Source organism: Eptesicus fuscus, chromosome 8 (assembly GCF_027574615.1).
Source record: "Eptesicus fuscus isolate TK198812 chromosome 8, DD_ASM_mEF_20220401, whole genome shotgun sequence".
NCBI classification, from domain to species: Eukaryota; Metazoa; Chordata; class Mammalia; order Chiroptera; family Vespertilionidae; genus Eptesicus; species Eptesicus fuscus.
Genome location: NC_072480.1, coordinates 95620853 through 95641457, shown reverse-complemented (window position 1 = coordinate 95641457; position 20605 = coordinate 95620853). Strand labels below are relative to the sequence as shown.

General features: G+C 40.3%; 1 protein-coding gene across 1 annotated transcript in view; it reads right to left on the bottom strand.

Annotated features, from left to right (window-relative positions):
• The window catches only part of SORBS2 (sorbin and SH3 domain containing 2), a 162713-nt gene extending 143536 nt beyond the window's left edge, over nt 1-19177 (bottom strand). Inside the window, exon 1 of the mRNA XM_054720115.1 lies at nt 19139-19177. The gene's annotated coding sequence lies outside the window, so the exon portion shown is untranslated. The remainder of the gene's footprint in view (nt 1-19138) is intronic.
• Between the last annotated feature and the right edge of the window lie 1428 nt (nt 19178-20605).

Genomic DNA, 20605 nt, shown 5'->3' with positions numbered 1-20605 from the left:
TTACAACATGGTTTCTTGTCTCAAAAAGTGTATAGCCTTGTTTGGGAAGCCAGACATACCAGGTGAAAAGCTCATGATACAAGACTGAAACAAGGGCTCGAATGCATCAGAGGACTCGTTACATAACATGGCACTTCAGCTCATTGCTAAAGGAATGCTGTTAGCTCTCACTACTGCAGGAGTTCAGAAAAGAGAGACCCATAAACTTTCCTATCAGGCTGAGGTAGGGGGAGGGGAAATGAACTACGAGAGGCGGGGTGAGTGTGGGGGTAGGAGCTGGCGCGGAGAATTGGGACCGGAAGACCAAGGGCAAACTGCGATGAGACAGGCCCTGGGAAAGTGAGATGAGCAGAGGTCGACAAATGACGTTTTGTTAAATTAGGTGGTACAGGGGCAAGAATGAGCAGAAATCCTTAGGCAAAGTCAACCTCTGACCAAGTTCAAGGAGGGTAGACCGAGGAGCAGGAGAGGCAGCTGCCCAGCTGTCCTAGAAGATGGTTGAAGCTCTTTGAACTCAGTCGATACATATTGACCACAACAGAGATTGTGTGTGTGTGTGTGTGTGTGTGTGTGTGTGTGTGTGTCCATGTATACATGCATGGACGAGGATGGACGCCTGAGTGCAGAGGGAATAAATACAGGGAGAAAAGAAGCTAAAGTTAGATGCCGGACATTCCCCATGAGAGGCTCAGGTGCAGGAACGATTGGGACGAGTCCAGGATGCTTCGGGGAAGGCTTTCTACTAGCGTCAGTATCTACACATGAGCAAAATCACTTTGAAACTTAGGGATATTTTATTATCTAAGGCCATGGCAGTTTTGTTCCCCAGGGACCATGTGACAACCTGGAGACATTTTTGGTTGTCACAATGAGGGTGGGGGGCGCAGGGAAGGATGCTAACTGGTACCCAGTGGGTACCGAGCAGGGATGCAGCTAAACATCCCACAGCATGCAGGAGGCAGGAGAGCCCCTCACAACACAGAATGATCTGGTCCCAAACGTTAATAGTGCCAAGACTGAGAAACCTAACCTAGAGGACTCAGTGAAAGCAGGACACTGTCTTAAAATAAACTACATTACTTAGCTCCACGAAGGTACTGTGTCACTGACAAATGTGAACACTGAGCATTTCCTAAGCATGAATTGAAGAACAGTTATTGTGGTTAGAATTCTTTAATACAAATAGCGACTGCAACAGATGTTTAAACAAATATATTCAACTTCATCACTTAAAAAAAAACCCACACACACGAAAATGCTCTGTCCAAATCATGCCAATGGAAAGCAATGGTATGCTGAGTGTTGTCCTTGTCAGAAAGAATTCAAATATAACGAGTGGCAAATTGCCTTCGAAAAAAGATGGAAGGAGGCGACAACTTAATTAAACCCAGCGACTGGGCCCATTTCCCGTTTGTCTTCCCAAACAGCGAATGCCTTCTGACCCATTTAGTCCTGACAAAGTACATATCCTGGAGAATCTGTGTCATTGCTGAGGTAACGAATAATGTTTATCAGACAAGAAAATATTGCATGTCTGCTCTCCAAAATATCTGATCTTTCAAATGGCACATTCAGAATACGAGGGGGACCTCCGCCACCTACAGAGAGCAGCGACTGAGATGAAAGACCGTAGAACCGATCTCAGGACCAGTGAACGCAGCCGCAGTGCGTCATGGGTTGGACAGCACATTAGCCACAAACAATTTCCATCCTGGCAAGTACTCTTAGCGCAGCTACTGGTGCATGATAAGTACTTGATCCTAATTCGACCTAATGAATGAATTTTTATTCTGTATCCTCTGTGCTTTTGTAGGACATTGACCACAAATACAAAGGGAAAGGGGGTGTTTATACAACCACAGCCATTTACATGCCACAGCAACATTCTTCATTTCCCTGTCATTTAAGGATGATGAAGAATCGTCAGGAAGGCTCTTTAAAAGACAGGTTGTGGTAAAACACACACACACACACACACACACACACACACACACACACTCATTATCAGGAGAATGACTAATTGCATAGTAATTTAATATGATGTACTTTGTAATAAAATTTCTTTTGTTTAATTTACTTTAATTCACTGAGGAGTTCAGGTAAAACATGCTCTCTAAAACTTTAATCTGGCAAATTTTAATTGGGGGTACTGATTTGAAATTTGACAAGTTCAAGTGTATTTTTAAAGATAATTTATAAAAATGCTCCTCTCAGGTAAAGTGAAAAGGATAACAGTTTAATTTGGGTAAATTAAAAAAGTAATGTCTTGTGCATTCTTTACTTTCGATAGAATAATTCCTCCTTTTAGGTGGCAGAATTATTTAATCAGCCTTGTCCAAAAGACATTATGTAACTTAAATACTTTAAAAACGACATTACTTAGCTACACAATGGTACAGGGTCATGTAAAAGTTAAATTCTATGATGATTTTGTCTTTTTTGAAATCATGACACCATTTGAATCTGAGTTTTTAAAATTACTCATCTTTTCAAAAATTTACCCTTGAGAAATACACTGAGTGGCCAGATTATTAAGATCTCTGAACGCATAATAATCTGGCCACTCGGTGTATATCCTATATAATAAAATGCTAATATGCAAATTGTCCCCTCTATCAGGAGTTCGACCAGCAGGCAGGCCAGCCAATGGCCCATGTCCCCTCCCCTTAGCCAGGCTGGCCGGACCCCACCCATGCACGAATTCATGCACTGGGGCTCTCATATAGAATCACATTTATTATAAGAACAAATTTAATTTTGAATGTCAGAAGACAGATCCGAAGTAAATATTAGTATGTTATCTGATGGTGATTAAAATGCAAAAGAAAAATGAAAAAGTCCCAGATTTTTACTAACGTTATGTTTTAAAGCAACCACGAAATAAATCAAGGCAGCTTGATGTGAAATGAAGACATTCAGGAGTTTTCATGGTGTGCAAGTTATTTAGACCAGTGGTTGGCAGAGCAGGAGTTAAATCGGCTGACCTTCATATACAGCTTCCTGGAAGAGTATGTTCCAAGAACTTCAAATAGAAGCTGCTCAACAGAAGGTCATCTCAGTCCAGCTCTTGACTGCTATTTCGTTCATGCCATCAAAAATCACTATTCACCTGAGAACACGTAGCTCTGTAAGATTCAAAGTTTACTACAAACCAAGCTAAAAATTTCCCCTCAGTTACAACATAAACATTCAGTGCATATAATCTTGCTGTTTACTTTACATGGATTTTTAATGATGTTTTCCAAAAACCTAGGCAGTCAATTTCTGAAAAAGAGAATATTTCACCAAGTGCACTCTTCTCTTCTAGAGTCCTGGTTCTAGGCAGCTCATTCTATCTATATCCATCTCTATCATCCAAAACTCAAGTCCTGCCCTGGCTAGTGTGGCTCAGTGGATAGAGCATCGGCCTGAGGACTGAAGGGTCCCAGGTTCGATTCCTGGGGGGGCATGCAGGAGGCAGCCAATCAATGATTCTCTCTCATCATTGATGTTTCTATCTTTCTCTCTCTCTCTCCCTCTCCCTTCCTCTCTGAAATCAATAAAAATATTAAAAACAAACAAACGAACAAAAAAACTCAAGTCCTGTTCTAGGCAGCTCAGTCTATCTGTGTCTATCCATATCGTCCGAATGGATATCGTCAGGGCTGGTGCCTGAGACGGTTTCTGTTTCTTTACCTTTGGGCTGGTTTCCTCACTGAACTGCATGGAGACGCAGGAAGCTCACGCCTCAGGGGGGCTGATCTCCTATTAGAAGCCTTTCAAATATTGTCACGTTTAGTTCACTTTTCTGGACTTTGGTGGCTTCTATGATGACATAAGATATTTAGATCATACAAAGCCCCTTCGGGAAACGTGGTTTTTATAAAAAGAAACATCTGATGGATTATGTTGTCATTTCATAATTCGCCTCAGAAGCGAGACAGGAAATGCATCAATGTGAAGAAGGCAGAGCAGGGCAAAAAAACCCTACTGCTTTTTCAAATTCTGACTTCTGAGTCGCAAAAGACACGCAACTCAGCCTCCTGTCAAATTTGAGTCTTTAATTGTACATTCTGACTTTTAGAGATTTTTTGGTAATGTTCCTTTTCATTGTTCCCTTGACATTCAAGAGACTTCAGACACTAACGCTTTTATAAAATAATTTCAAGAAATGAAAATAGTATTTATCTTTAATGTCACTGGCTTTGTACCAACATCACAATTGTATTTTACAGTTACTATTCTGAGTCCTTGGAAATTAAACCACTATATCCTCCCAGGTAACATAATCGACACAGAGGCACAATAGGCTAGCACAGAGAAACTCATTTGGTGTAGGATAGCTCCATATTGTATAACATATCACAGAGACAAGTGTATGAATTAGTTCAGCTATTTCAAGCCCTTAAAACATCTGCTTCCCCTCCAGTTAGATCTCTACAGCCAGGTGGTAAAGATCAGGCATACGTTTTTAAAAACGATCTCTATAATGGTGATTGTCTTATTGTACTCTGATAGGAGCTACTTTCCAGCAGTAGCCTATACACATTGGTTGGCCCACGGATATGATGGAGTGTGATAAAGGGAACCTGCTGGAGACCGCTAACATAGAGGTTGATGGCTTCCGTATGTGATCTATCTCGGGTTGTGTAGAGGCTGCTATTCATAGCGTTGCTGACATCAAGGCACATGATTGTTTACACAATTAATAAGACTGGTGGTGCAGCAACTCTTGAGCTCTAAATTGCCATGGACATATCCAGAAAAATAAAAATGTGTAATGCATCAAAACCAACATCTCTCTCTTTTTAGTTGCAGCATTTTTATTTGAAAACATTGATATCCTTAAAATAAATGAACCTTGTTGCTGATTTCAAAAATGTGAATGAGTATAAGGAGCAGAGGAAAAAATCGTTACCAACCCTACTCTGAAGAAGTTATCATACTATTATAGCAGAAAATATATATTTTTAAATGATTGCTATCTCAGTTACATAATAAAAATTAACAGATATAACCCCAACCACAAAGTTTAATTTACACACACACACACACACACACACACACACACACAGAAACATACACATTTGTGTTGGTCGATAAAATAAATATATCTTTTACATCAAAATTAGGTATTTCTTTGAACTGTAGTTCAAAGTGAGGAAGGAAACGTTAAACATTTTCTTTCACCTTTAACTCCTTGTATGCTTCAGAGCAAATACCTGAACCTATGTCAAAACATTCCGAAATCAGTAAGGTCTTTATTCATTGAGAAACTTTGCTTCAATATCCCTCTGTTAGAGGTTTCCTGGATGTTTATCTTGAAAAAACCTTACTCAAACCTCAAATAAAGTTTTCTCAGAGTCACATTCATCTTTCGTAGGTCTTTCAGAAATCAAACTCCTTCAATATTTAGATAGGTGCAAATACAACACTATCTCTATAATCCACAGAGAATTTACATATACTAGTATAGCTAGCTGTCGTTCTAAAGATACTTTCCCCAAGAGACAAAGGCCATTACATAAGTTCACTTGTATTTAGGGAGTGGCTGCTCATGGTGATACCTGGCATATCTGTTTTTGGAGAAATTCTGGCCATATCTCTCTATTTTTCACACCTAGCTACTGGCCAAAGGGGCTCTCATTCTCAGTGTGGTGCAATGCCCCCTCCCATTCCCACCCCAGGTTATTCACTTGAAGTTGTGTTGTCATTGACCTTTGGTTCTCTAAATTGTAGGTTCTGCTCATCCCCTCCTGCATCTTTCTATCATAGCTCTTATTGCAAGTTTAATTATGTGGCTACTCAGGCAATTACCTTTCAGTAACTGTCTCTCACTGCACTATAAGCTCCATGAGGGGGGAAAGACTAGTGGTCCCCGGTGACTGACCGCCCAGAGGCAGGTCACAGCATGGAGCAGACTCAACAAATGATTTCAGATTAAATGACATGAAGATCAACGATGCCATAAATGTTAAAAGATCCCGAGGATTGGTATTTAGAATCTCCTCCTTCATATCAGATAAAAGTACATTTACTTTAATTATAGTAATAATTCAATGAGTGGGACCTTTATGCTGTGATTCCAGACCTTATTCTGTATTTTTACTGCACATGATAGGTTAGTACACTTACTTGGCTGTGCTTATATTTAAGGCAAATGATCTTACCTATAAATTAGAAAGGAAAGAAATTAAGGCTTTACTAGTAAGACCAAATATTATTTTAAGTATCCACAGGATAACAACTTTTAATGCCTTAAGCAAGTTCATATTCTTTGAATGAAATCTTGTCATAAGGATCTAATTTTATGTAGTTTCGGTCATTGCTTTCTTAAAGACTCCTTTCACTATCACATATGCATTGTATGGAGTTGGTGGTCTAAAACTCTGCATGCTGACTGTAGCATGATAACAAAACATTTAGCATTTGTCTACAACCATCCTATCAGTACACAACGGCAGTGAAACAGGCGGAGAGTCTGAGGAAAAGGGCTCTTTGAGGTAAGTACCAGGATGACATTGGATCTCTATTCTACACCTGGTACAACGAGCCCCACCCTTTCCTTATTATTGAATCTGGAACACTTGCCACCTCTGCCTTTTATGTGGAAAAACACAGGGCTATTTATGCTTAAAGCATGAACTGAATTTACTTCCTTTGGTTGACATGGTCATCTTTCTAGGTTCTGAAGAGAAAGCCAAGTGAATGAAGTCGCTGTAGGATATGGAGTTTGGGAGATGGGAAGTCCACATTCAAAGCCTGTTTGTTTTGGTGAAATAATTCTGGCCTCAAGGGATGAAACTGGATGGCAGAGAAAACGGACGTAAAGAGTGGCCCGGACACTATTGAGAAATCCGAATCAAGACGGTTGCAACAGCCATTTAGCTAGGCCTGTGGTGGATATTAAAGATATGTGGGCAGGTAGAATCAATGAGTAGTGACTACGTAGGTATGTCTACAATTTGAACGCTCAAGATTCTAATCCCGAATAACTGGGTGGCACAGTTATTAAGATATAGCCCTGGGAAAGAAGAACAGATTGGGAGTTGGAAGATGAGTTTTAGACCTATTGAGTTTGAGGTATGTGGCACACATTCAAATGAGATGTTTACCAGTTACTTGGAAATGTGTCTGAAACTCCTGAGAGATCAGGGATACAGACATAGATTTGGGGATTATTGTCAAGAGAAAGCTCTGGGGAGATTAAATAAGAGGGACAGAACCCAAGGGAATAGCATTAAAGTCAAGCAAAGAAAGGCACCTGTAAGTGGAATTCAGGAGTAATCAGAGATTGGAGGAAAATGGCTGCATCACAGAAGGCAAAGGAGAAGGAATTCTAAGGAAGGTCAGGGAATCAATGGGGCCTGATCTGAAGGTCTTCTCACATTTGCTTCCAAACAGTACTGTGGGTTGGTTATGTAAAATTTGGTTTCTCAGCTTTAGTAACGATGACATGAGGAAATTCAAAGTCGTTCTTTGTGTTGTTATTAAAACTTCACAATTTCTTTCAATGTGTTAGTGTCCCATTTAAACAATTTTATATACCTTTCATGGTCTTTACCTAGAAATGTAGAAAATCTCTTTTCTTTGAATTGTATGATATAAAATTATGAACTTTTTGCTTATGCTGAACTTTCAACCTATATGTAAAATTACTTGTAATAAAAAAAAGAACAGAAAAAAAATCACTCAGTATTACCCATCATTTGTCAAAACTCTTAACAAGATAGTGATGTCTTCCAGCATTTCCATTTTAGCATACTAAGTGTAGCACAAACAGGAAACATCAAGATAAAAATTCTCAAAGTCAAGCGTTGATTCTTGCCAAACGGTAATGAAAAATCATGAGGTTCCCCCACCTCCCCCCATATCAAAGAAGTGGTAAGTGTAAAAATGAAGTAACAGTTGCGTGTATGGAAATCTTTTGAATAAATTAAATTTCAGGAGAAGCACTACTAAGTATTAAGTATAAGCAGTCCTCATTGGCATAGTATCATGTCAGGTGAGCTGTGTGACTGTTTTCAGGGTCCTATAGAGGATTGCCGCTATGAAACCACTTTCCATACGCTTATGCACAGAGCATCTTCAAACAGGAAGATACCATAAGCTTATTCACCACTGGATTCAAACCCCATTATAAATTCTCATAAAGCATAATGACAAATTATTGAATAAATGTAAAGACTAAATATCACATTAGGTAGGTTCTATGAATTGTATGCAACCATGCCTTGTGGAATGATACATCCTATAGAAATGGTCTTCAATGAAGGTTTACAATAGATATTTGTCTGCTAAAGAACAAAATTCATTTTCTTTTCTAGTTTACCACTTATAGAAGTCTTGGGCCCGAAGCAAAAATATAGAAATACAGGTCAAACACGATAACAGTTGTGTTATTTTCTATTTGTAAATTTTCAGAAAATCTGGGCTGCTTTAGGTAAAAATAATATTGTCTCTCAATATTAGCATCTGATAAATTTATTCTGTGTATAGAATGCATCTTAGATTTAGGGCATGAAAGATAGAGGAAAAATACTTTTTTTATTGATTAAGGTATTACATATGTGTCTTTATCCTCCCACTGCCCCCCCCCCCTTCCTCACCCAAGCCCTCACCCCCTGGTGTCTGTCCATTGGTTAGGCCTATATGCATGCATACAAGTCCTTTGGTTGATTTCTCCCCCTTACCCCCAAAAGATAAAAAGAATAATATAGCAAACATCCATGTGCCCATCATTCACCTTAAAACATAAGACATCATGGACTTAATTTAAGCCTGTTGTCTACCTCTCATTGAAATATCCTCCCTGCCTCCAGAGGCAACCGTTATCTGAATTTCTTATTTTTCAGTCTATATATTTCTGTGCACTTTTATGATATAGGTTTTTAATTTCTTTATTTTTACTTTATTCATTTACTTTTTTTTTAAGGTTAAAGCAATTCCTTCCTATGTTTGCTTGTGAATTTTTTTCTTGGAAGGCTGTTTGAGATTTCATCAATGTTTTTCACATTGAGATTAGTCCAGGTGTTAGAGTGTAAAGTCTTAAATCTTGAGCCCATATGATTCATATTTAATGGTGAAAATAAGCAATAAATGATTGGAGGAGCATAAAAAGATCCTTTTGACAATATTTCATTCGATAAATATGAAATTGGCTAAGGCATTAGAAGTCATTATCTCTGGTCATTTAAAACACTGCTTGGTTTTACTGGAAACTCTACTTTCCTTCCTTTCTGACTTATTATATGTAGATCGTTCTTAGTAAGCACAGCCAAGTGTTAGATGTACCAGCCACACCATATGGTCTTCTGCCAAGTGTTTTTACACCTCTGCTCTCGTTTAGTCATTCAGAATATTGATTAGAAAAAGGATGTATGTGAATGTATAAAACTATGAAGGGCACACATGATTTTTTAATGCTCTATGTTTTTTGTTTAATTTCAATATCCAAAATAGATAAGATAAAGAGGATAAAAATCTAACTGCAATCAAATTTGCTCACATTAGCATAAAAATTATCACTTTGTTTCCAGACAAGTTTGTACAAGTTTTTACACAAGCTGTGGTTCTCACCGCATGAGACAAAGAAAACCCGAGTGCCAATTCTAAATGAATTTTGGAACATGAAATGCATTCATTAATCTTAAAAGTAAAGCTACTCAAACACAAACTAAAAGGAAATATATTTTATATTGAAGACCAATAGTCATCTTAAAATTTTTTTCCCCAAAAGAAAACTTTCGTTATTCTTTCTACAAAAATTGCCTCTCACTGAATTTTCCATTTCACTCAGTTTTTTAGTCTTTTACCTGTTTTTTAAGAGTTGTTTTGTTTTTTTTTATCATAAACTACATCTTCTTGTGATAGCAATATACAGTTTAAAACTTGTTTGCATTTTATTTTGGTTTTATTCTGCCTTGAAAGAAAATAATCATGTTTGATATAAAAAGTAAATTGTAATGATTTAATTTTGTCAGAAATAGTAATAGTAAACTATTAATTTTTATTTTAAACACTTTGTAAACAATTGCTTATATGTCATATATAAACATTTCAAATTATAAAAACAATTTTTAAACAAATTAATAAAATAAAATGATTGATTTGAAATTTTATATTTAACTAAGTTAGATAAAAGTATAAAATAACTTACATTTCAAATTATAAAATGATTTTTATGGTAAACAATTTGATTTGTTATTTATACGCCACCACTAAGAGGTGATAAAGCTATTTACTTCTTCCCAAAGTTAGCATTTTACTGCCCTACAGTCAGGGACAATGACCACTTCCTACTTCAGAATGAGGCCTAGAACTTTGACATTGAACACCCTTCTTGCATTAGCACAAAACTTCCTTCTTTATCCCACCACACCCCTGTGAATCCTTCAAGCTCACTGTTGTGGTCTATTTACAGATGTGCACTTGAAGGTCAACCAGCTGCTAGGCCATACTTTCCAGCACTTAGCTCTGCTGGTACCACAGGGTGTGGTTTCTAATCAAACTGCACGTATAGGTGGCCATATTTTTTTTTTATAGTTTCCCATTCTTAACTTTTTTCAATACTCATGGATGTCTTTAACATTAAGAATTTGTCTTAAAAGTTGAGTGCCAAATAGTTTTAAAACATTTAAATGGTCAGTTCAAACAAAATCAAAATTTCTGAATGCTACTTGGAGCTAAATCTGAAACCAACCAAATTTCTTAGGTTTGCAAAATTGAACCAAGTAGCACTGAGCTGAATACATGTCAAGAGCAACAGCTCTCCTAGAATTAAACCAATTCAAAGTTGTACTTGGACCAGGATATGCAACATTCAAAGTATTCAAAATACGATGCTTTGAAAACACATCGTACATGTATTTTTCCATTGAACTAAATTCAATTCCTTTTTTCAGGCCCAATTTTGTCTTTAGAACAATATTTCTATTCCATCCTTTTTAATATTGAACTGACCTATCATAAGAGAGTACACTATTTTTATTTACACTGTATCAAGTTACTAACCTCATTCTTTTTACTGTCCTGTATCTTTCGTTTCAATCAGCCAACTCCTAACTTTTGGTTCATTAATACCATTGGCACATTCACGTCTTTCTCTGTAATCCTCATCTCCCTTTTGCTTATGTTTTCTACTTAGTGAAGTATAGAAAATTAAAATTTGCTATGATTAGAAACTATCTCCCTTATTGCTTGAACCAATAGTTTTCTTGTTATGCTTTGGCTATTGTTTCTAACCTGTTTTATACTTTTGCATTTTATAACTGGGTGGAATGGCACACTTTGAAAGATCTGGACATGAGCGTCAATCTACCATTTGCTCTTTACTAGGGATACAATGTGGATGAGGCAGCAACTATCTGGGTGTCATTGTCCTCAACTGTATACTGGGTATACAATGCCTGCATGACCAATCCCATATTAATAGTAATACCACCCTACATTAATAATTAAGGAAATCAAAGTAGTTATTGAATATGATACAGCTATGCATTTGGTGAAACAATAAAAATACAACTCATTATCTCTGATAATACTGAATATTAAGTAGAATTACAGGTGCAATTATTTTGCAGGTAGAGTTTTAGTTTCTAGGACAAAGTACTAGGGGGCAGTGCTGTACAGTTCCAACGCCTCATGCTCCACACCAGCTGATCTCCTCTCATTTCTACTATTCTTATCTTTGTCCCTTTCTTCTCAGCTACATCTACTTCAAGGGCTGCCCACTGTATCATTTCTAATCATTTTGAATGTTGATCAGCAATAACACTAACATATGTGCCCAATTATGATAATTTTCTTCTCAATAAATGAATGCCAATCCAATACTCCTTTACAGGGACACTCCATCAGACCTAAGTTCTTGCTGTACCAGATTTCTGGATATTCTCTGAGTACTGAGCTGTCTTTCTTCTGAGTCTTTAGACACAATCACCTTCTTACATTTGAATGCCCTCTTATCTGACCCAAATTCCAATTCAAATAGAATTTTTCCATCTATGATAACATCTCTGATTTTAAGCACTATAGATGCCTGACTCTCACCCCCAGCTCTGTGGCTTGACAGCACTGTGGACCTCTACATCATCCATCTTCTCCTACCAACTGTTGTTATCTGACTGTCCCACCAGGATGTTTATCTGTCTATGGCACAGTTCTTAGAGTAAGTGGAAGGCTTGGTAACAGAATCCGATATTCATTTAATGGTCTTGATAGATCAAATTGTAAATAATGCCTGATGTCCTTACATTTATTTAAGGAAGAAACAATGGATTTCTACCTTTTAAGACTTCGTTTAAGACTTTTGAGGACCACAACTGAGACTATGAGTCTCCCACCAAAATTAACAATGACAAACAGAGATGATCATATTTAATTGAATTTGTTTCAAAATGATGGACAGGGGAGTATGCAAGGGCCACATGTAGCCTATTAATCTGGAAAAGCAAGAAAGGTTATCTTTTTATACCACATCAATGTATTTCCAGCTACAAACTGAAAATTCACAAACAAAATGAAAATTTTCTTTAAAAAATAAGTGGCTGATAAGGTCATATTCAGAAATTAAAATGGATGCCCTGGTCTTGGTTTGTAATACCATTCTTCAATAAAAGAAACCAGGGCTTCTTGAAGAGATGACTGATTTTAAGACTGAGGCAGGAAATATATAAAATGAGCCTGGAGTATCTTGTGATACCGGGAAAGAAAAAGAAAAACTCACAATGACGGGAATATGTCAAAAGGACATAGGAGCCAAGCAAAAGCTGCCAATAGCCAAAGCTGGAAAAATTTGAGCAACAAAATAAGAAAAGTTGTATTGATTTATAATCCAAAGTATAAAATAAATATCTATGCATTCATTCTGATATAAGTAAATGATTGAACTTAAGTAAATTGGAGAGTAAAGACAAATCTCCCACACAGAAGAATTTCAAATAATTTATGTAGATGCTCTACCAGGGGGAGGAGCATAATTCCACTCTCTATCAGTGTGGGCTGCACAAAGTTACTTCTCAAAGAGTGCCGTATGGAAAGAGGAGGGGGCGGGGGAAGAGAAACATTCCAGTGGAGAAACATGACCAATATTCCCTCAGCTGGTAATCAAGGTCAGCATCTACAGTGCTACCTCACGTTGATGGTATGTATCCTTGATGTGAGGTACTGAGAGTGTCTTCCTCCCCAAGACCCATAACCCTGATCTAATCATGAGAAAACAGACAAATTCTAATACAAAGACGTTCTATGAAATACCTGACCAGTACTCCTCAAAACTATCAAGGCCAACAAAGACAAGGAAAGGCAAATAAATTGTTATGGCCAAGAGGAATCTAAGAAAACATGATGACTAAATGTAATACAGTATCCTGCACTGTGGACCTCTATATCATCCATCTTCTCCTACCAACTGTTATTATCTGACTGTCCCACCAGGCTGTATTGAGAGAGAGAGAGAGAGAGAGAGAAAGAGAGAGAGAGAGAGAGAGAATCATTTGTTGTCCCACTTATTTTTGCATTCATTGGTTGATTCTTTTCTTTTTTTGGTAATCCTCAGCCAAGGATATTTTTTCCATTGATTTTGTAGAGAGAGTAGAGGGAAAGAGGAAGGGGAGGGGGTAGAGAGAGAGAAACATTGATGTGAGAGAGACACATCGATTGGTTGCCTCCCACACAGGGATTGAACCTGCAACCCAGGTACTGAGCCAGGGATTGAACCTGCAACCCAGGTTCATGCCCTTGACTGGGAATTGAACAGGCTGAGGCTCTAAGCACTGAGCAACACCAGCCAGGGCTGTATTCTTGTATTCTGGATAGGATCCTGGAACAGAAGAAAAACGTTAGGCAAAAACTATAGAAATAGGAATAAAGTATGAACTTTAGTTAATCAAGTGTCAGTATTGTCCATTAATTATAACAAAATTACCATAGTAATGTAAGATGTTATTAACAGGGGAAACTTGGCGTGGGCTATATGAGAACTCTGGTTCCATCTTTACAATTTTTCTATAAGTTTAAAATTGTTCTAAAATAAAAAGTTTGGTTGAAAAAAATTGATCTATCATTCTGACCTAAAGGGCTGCGCTCATGCCCATTTTATTTTTGTTCTGATACGAATTATTCGGCAGTTACTGAACACAAACTCTAACTGTGAGACACATGAGAATGCTCTTCTAACTCAGGGGCCCATGGGCGAGCTTTGCCATGTGAGTGAAACTGGCGGCCCACAGAGCTAGAGACCTTGGGGCTTTTTCCTCCTCCAATTCAAGGATGGTGAAGTCTGCAGGGACGACTTCTGTTCCTGCCGGAATAAGAGAAGAGGAGGCCTGGCCAGTGCGGCTCAGTTGGGTGTCCTCCCGGCACATGCCCGGGTTGCAATGTTTCTCTCCCCTCTCCCTTCCTCCCTTCCTCCCTTCCTCTCTCTATAAAAAATAAGTTAAAAATCTTTATTTTAAAAAAGAGAGAGAAGTGTAAATAATAGAAAAGAGGGATAAAGCCATGAGAAAAAGAAAAGTTAGAGCAAGAGACGTAGGGAGGCCTCAGTCCAAATACAGAAGAGTTGCCTTCTTTGTTCTCTGCTTTAACTCAAGCCCCAGTGGGCTGCACTTTCCCCTGGGGATCAGAGTGATTCAGGGGGTCACCAGGGTCTCCTACTCCATGATAAAGCTCAGGATGAGGGAGGCTTTAAGGGGACCCGTCTCCTGACAACACTGTCTACGTATAAACCTACAAGAAACGCCCACATCTTTTTGACAGTCCACCGTGGGTAGGTGAGATAATGCTTTGGGACCATTGAGGTGTTTTGGCATTGTAATGATTAAAGCATTATTTCAGAGAAAATGATAACATCCAAATAACAAATAAAGGTTTAGTTGGAGCATGATGACTTTCCTGGAAATCATGGTTTATTTGTTTCAGGCAAATAATCCTCTTTGGTCTATCAGGGAGGACTTTGTTTTGTGACATCATGGTCTGATCAGACGGATACGAATTTTTTTTTTTTAAGAACATAAATGCCATGTGTCTATACACTTAAGTTTTAATAATATATCCTTGTGGAATGGATAAGCGTTATATGGACTCCATTTTCTGACAGTAAATTAAGCACAAGAGAAGATGTGTCAGAGACTGATTTTTGCATTCTCAATGACTAGTGTGGTCATTCTTGAAAGATCACATTATGATGTGAAGAAAATTTGCATATCCACAAGTTTGGTGTTTATTTGCCACCTGGTATTTCGCCCTTTCTCTTTTCCAACCAACCTGGCTGATGGTTGTTTTCAAAATATTGAGCTCCTTCCGCCTTTCTGTGTTTAGTGAGCCCCCTTGCCAGATGGTCCTGATTGTTTTCTCCTGTTTCTCTCTAGCACCTCCATTTGAACATCTTCCTCTCCTCTACTCATTGCACTAGTTTTAGGATATAAAAATCAGATATGTTGGTAAATGCTACGCAATGAATAGCGAAGTCAGTGTTAAAGTGCAGCTCCTACATGGAGGACCCACACGATTTGTTATTGTGAGCTTTTCAAATGCTCTATGTAGTACGGGATCAGTGACAGTCAGTTTGCAAATCACCTGCTAAGATGCATACTGCATCTTCAATGATCTAGTTTATTAAACAAAAATCTGACTACAAAATGTTCAAAATCAAATTTCGTCATTTAATTTTGTAATAAATAACTATCTATAAATGTCACTAAATTCAGTCCACCTAAATCTTTAGTGCGGTCGCAAATTTATTTTTATGAAAATTCTTCAAATGAGTTCAGAAACCCTCCAACTAATCACATGACACATTAACTCATAGTTTCCTGGGCTTAGCATCTCTCGTGGGCACAGACCCGTGATCTTCCCGAGGCTGGCTCTTGCAGGTTCACTTTCAACTGCGTAGGTCTCCCCATGGTCATATTTTCATTGGAGGTCATTTTTATGAAAATTCTTCAAATGAGTTCATTTCTGGAATCCTAATGATCAGAATGTAATCTTTGCTGTCCTCAATGAAAAAATAATAATAATACCCCCAAAAATTCAACATTCGCCCAACACAAACTTAGATGATCAACAAAAGGAAGGAATGTGCTTGGATCCTGGGCTTGGTTATTTTTATGTTAGACGTGATAGATTTGCTGAACACAGTTTACAAATCCCCCTTCCTCTCCACCCACCTCCACCTCCACCTCCACCACACACCTTCACAACCTGGCCCTGTCTGACCATTCATTACACCCATCAGCTCTAAGTCCCCACCCTTTTCTGATGGAAATGGACTCTGCTGAGTACCCCTTTATTCTCAGTCTACATCACAAATAACATTACTGAGGTTTTCAATGCTTACAATGTTCCTTAGGAGTCTATCACTTGAGCAGGCGAAAAAAAAAATTAGCTGGAAGTTTATTATTTTTTTCCACCAATCTATTTGACACCACCTTTGGAGCGTGAACAAAAAGCATACTGTCAAAGTGGACGGACCAGGACAAACTGTTACTGTTTGTTCCTCACGGGCACAGAGGTATATTTAAGCAAAGAAAGGCATTCCAGGACTCTCCGGGGACTTCCTTCAGCTGAGTTATACCAACATGTTCACACCACTGTGGTTCAGGCTGTGCAGGAATTTAAACTGCAGACTCAGAGTTGCCAATGCTTAAATACCACAGCTATAAAAACTCCTATTAGGATTGAACCTGGCTTTCCAATGTCACAGAACAAATGGGAGTTTCTTGGCGGAAAAAAAGGTGTGTACCCACGCAGTGACACGGGAGGCGTGAAAATAAGGGACGGCCTTGCCTGACAGGTTCTATGCTCAGACAGGGAAGCCTCCACGTCCCTAGGAGTCACCTGGCTTTGGATTAGGTTTCAGATCCAGCCTCGCGGACAAGCACGAAACTTTTGGCAAAACGTGGGCCAAGTTTCGGGCAAGGCCGGGTAGAATCCCTCTTTCATGAGGAAGCGGTGTGAAACTCGGTGGCTTTGGCGAGCTTTCACCTGGAGTTTCACGTTCAGACCATCCAAAGTTTCAGAGGAAAATGAAGGGGCGAAGAGACACAAAGAAACAGAACAGCAGCAGCTCAGCAAACAATGGCTTGCCCACTGAGAATGGAATGGGCCGTCTGACACCTTCCTGACCCATGTCATCCTGGGGCCATTGGACTCTGCACCTGAACTTGTGTTGCCTGTGACAGGACATTTGCACTCAGCGATGCCCCATGAGAGCTCCCTAGTACTAAGGGGGGGGCGGGGTGGGGAGGGGCATACCAGCCCCCCAAAGGCAGGGAAGTACACGCTTAAAATAACTGGAGGATTTAAAATGTTGACCCATCACAGAAATGTGATCATTAGTATGCTCCTTATAATGCAAATTTGAAGTGGGGGGGGAGGGGTTAGCAATTAAATGTCCAGATTTTGGGAATGAAAACTGGACTGAACATGTCTGAGTTTTCTTACTGTTAGTCCACATTCTAGAGGCTCTATTGCACCTGATCCCAAGGAACCTCTCCCATAGCCTTCTCGCCAGCTCCTCCCCTCCGAAACCTCCTCCGGTCCTGCGGCCACTGGCTCCCTTCCCTCTCAGCAAGGTGCAGAGTGCGGGAGCCCCAGTCCTGGCCTGGGACTTAAACAGCCCCCAGACGGCTTTGGGCTCCTTCTAGCCCTAACCTTCAACAGAACAGGTGGGGACAGTTTGCCAGGAAAGTCAAACTGAGTATCTGGCTGAGGACTTTGAAAATTCCCTCTCTCTACTTTGAGTGGGGGAAGAAAAGGATAACAAACAAGTGTAACACACACACAAATTTTCTTTAAAGAAAACACTTAAAAGCTGATTGAATGGCTGGAAAGTGCTACATGGCCTATTTCAGGAAATATTTTTTTTTTCATTCCTTATCCCTCATTCAGCAGAAGTTTCACTCGCATAACAGGCTTTTGGCTACGAAGGGGTCCCCCCTCCCTCCACCCCAGCTTTCCTTTTTAAAAATTTCCCTTTCTTTCTTTTTAATTGTTTTTCTCCTTTTTTTTTTTTTTTTAAGTTACCCAGAAGATCACCGTGTGTTTAAAATGCATGCTTTCTTTTGACATGTGATCTGCGATATCAATAGACTGTTTTGGAAACGAGAATCAGTCAATACCAAGGATATCTGTGTTCATGGTAAAAGGCAACAGTTAGGCCCGGAGACACGTGGTGATTGGGAGGCGGCGGGGGATCCAGCGGCGGGGGAGGGCGGGTGGCTGGCCGGGAGAGAGGCTCTTCCTTGCAGGTAGGTGTCTCCGTACAAGTACACCCCAAGACGCAGCAGAGAGAGAGAGAGAGAGAGAGAGAGAGAGAGAGAGAGAGAGAGAGAGAGAACCAAAGCCCCAATAGATCACCTCCAGGAAATGCTTTGGAAGCACCGAACAAAAAGACTTTTCACCGACCCCAGCACACACCCGCCATCAGAGTCAAACGCTGCGTTTGAAGTTAAAGTCCACAGATCAAAGTACTCGGCAGAAGGGCGCGCGCGCGCACACGGAGGGGCGGCGGGAGGGGGCGCGGGGAGCTCTCCAGAATATGACATCGTCACGTGAGAGAAACCTGCCAGCAGGACTCCCCGCTGGGGAAGGGATCCTCCGGCCCGACCCGACCCGACCCGACCGGCGAGCCGTGCCAGGAACACGCAGAAAGCAAACCACCAACAAACTGCGCCGCTGCCAACCAGGAGTGCCTGCGCGCACGGCGATCGACCCCAGAACAGAATAAAAGAGAGCCTGCTCCCAGTCCTTCAAGAACAGCTACTCATAGATTTTTCTTTACTCGGGCGGTTGCATCTTGTTCCTTAAAAAAATAATAATAAAAAAAATGCCCGTAGGAAGGTGGACAGAAGGAAGCAGTCTGAACAACAGCGCTGCGAAGCCTGCCAGGCGGGCCGGCTGCGTGGGGTCGGGGCGGGGAGGTCCGGGCTGCGCAGGCACAGGCGGGGGACAGATCGTGCAGCAAAAGTTTAAAATCGCTCCCCCCTCACTCCCCCCCCCGCCCCCCATGCACAGAGCCTCCTGCTGTAATGGGGAGCACCCCGTTTACCTGGAGACCGTTCGCAGCCCCCGCTTCTGTGCACTCGAAATAACTGATTTCCAAAGCATTCGCCAGAAGCGCCTCCGGAGCCAGTGCCATGGCTGTAGGATGAAAACTTACCTCCGGGCAGCCGGGCGCCTCGGTCGCTCTGAGCAGAGGAAGCAGGAGTCGGTGGCCTTTACATGTAGAGATGGTTTATTTAGCCCTTTTTTTCAGAAGGTCTCGAACTCCAGAGATTTCAGATCACATCCAATCCAAGTGTCTGAAGCGGGGGCAAGAGGCAAGAGAGGAGGCAAATGAGGGAGCGAAGGGATCGCAGCTGCTGGGTGGTGCTACCGTTCTGAGCGCCTTTGAGCTATTTTCAGCATTAACAGCAGCCGGGGGTGGGGGGGGGGGGTGACTTGCTAAGGGATGAAAAAATCTGGTCGGAATCGCCACACCCCCCTTTCCCTACCCGGGAGGGGATGGGGGAGGACACCGACCAGGAAGCCCACAACGTGGTGTCCTGTGCAAACAGTCATTTACATGTTGAGGAAAACTGCCCAGCGCTATTGAAAACAAACAAGTAAAAACCTTGACTGGAATCTTAAAGAAACAGAGTCCCTAGCCATGATCCCCACGTTTTTTGTTTTTTTTTTTTAAATGATTTGCCAGATTCATTGAAAATAAGATCTTCTGTTCATGCCTTATGGAGAGGGAAGGCTTTGAATCTGATATTTTCTTGCTCATTTATGTACGGGTCTTAAAAAAAAAAAAAGAGTTCCATCTCTCTGGTAGGTATATCTGTGGTCAGCCGAACCTTCTTCAGATGGAAGACAAATGGTTTGTTTCTAGCACGCACCCAAATTGCCAGTTTCATCAAGGAGGCTATTTTTGAAAGCTACTTGGTTAAGCTGTTGACGTTTCTTATCTGTTGGCAGCGACTGGGGACCATTCAGTGACATGATGCAGACAGACACCGATTCCCATTCCCCCTGCTCTCCCCACGAAGGCCAGTGAAGACATAATCCAGATTGAGTCACCAACAATGGCCAGCAATCTAGGGCCTTTCATTTTGTTTCTAGAATTATAAATTAAGATCTAGAAGTTGTATTCATGTATGCACGCATGCACTCATTCTGCAAATATTTGTGAGACGTACTCTTTAACCTGGTATATGCCAGGCACTTCAAGAATAGAGTGGGCAAATATACAGCATCTTTGCTTCCAATGGTTTACAGCACACAAATGCAGCAAGAATAAAAATAGAATTGGTTCACAGTTTCTTTTTTTTTTTTTCACACTATGAGACTATTCAAACCATAGCAATTGGAGATGAGGTCTCTGTATAGTATGACTGAAGGAAAATGCTATGCATCATCAGACCAACTCCTGGTTTCCATTGCTTCATTCTTCCTTTAACACCCCTGAGAAGGAAAGTTAGTTACTTCCTACAAAGGAAACACTTAGGTATTTTTGTAAAAGCTTTTATTCTGGGTGGATGAAACCCTGAATCCTTGCAACTCCCCAGTCCCCATAACGAAGACAATGCTTAGCAGTCAATGAGTTCTGCTGAGAGATGAAAGATTCTATGACCTTAGTCTGGTA